Here is a 395-nt window from a genome sequence, read left to right on the forward strand (position 1 = left end):
AACTCCAGGCCTCCTTGCTCACTAGCAGCACTTCAATAGGCCCACTCATGCTCTTTAAATGAATCTGGTGGTACTTCTGAGCATTGAGACCCTCTGGACTGGGCACTTCTAGGCTGGTGCCCGATGGGGCCCGGATGGCAAAAAGAGTTATCTCCAGCAAAGCATCCGCAGACGTCTCCGTGAGGCACATAGGCCAAGCAGCTGTTCTGGACATCCTCGGTGACATTCCGAGTGCTCTGCTGCACCCACACTTTGTGCTGGTTGGTCAAGTTCTTGCTCCCGTTGTTGCTGCAGCTCCTTGATCTCTGCCTTGAGCTCAATCAGCTTGTCGGCAATCTCCCGGGTATTGCGACCTGGCCGGACACTCTTCCACTGGATGCCGTTCTTGTTTTTTT

At 53.9% G+C, this 395-nt stretch overlaps 1 protein-coding gene and 1 pseudogene across 3 annotated transcripts in view; one reads left to right on the forward strand and one right to left on the reverse strand.

The window, feature by feature from the left end:
- Dnajc5b (DnaJ heat shock protein family (Hsp40) member C5 beta) overlaps window positions 1–395 on the forward strand; it is a 120,235-nt gene that overhangs the window by 80,204 nt on the left and 39,636 nt on the right. The gene's annotated exons all lie outside the window — the stretch shown is intronic.
- Window positions 1–395, reverse strand: part of LOC116094981 — a 1,171-nt pseudogene that overhangs the window by 538 nt on the left and 238 nt on the right.

Source organism: Mastomys coucha, unplaced genomic scaffold (assembly GCF_008632895.1).
Source record: "Mastomys coucha isolate ucsf_1 unplaced genomic scaffold, UCSF_Mcou_1 pScaffold17, whole genome shotgun sequence".
In the NCBI taxonomy this organism is placed as follows: Eukaryota; Metazoa; Chordata; class Mammalia; order Rodentia; family Muridae; genus Mastomys; species Mastomys coucha.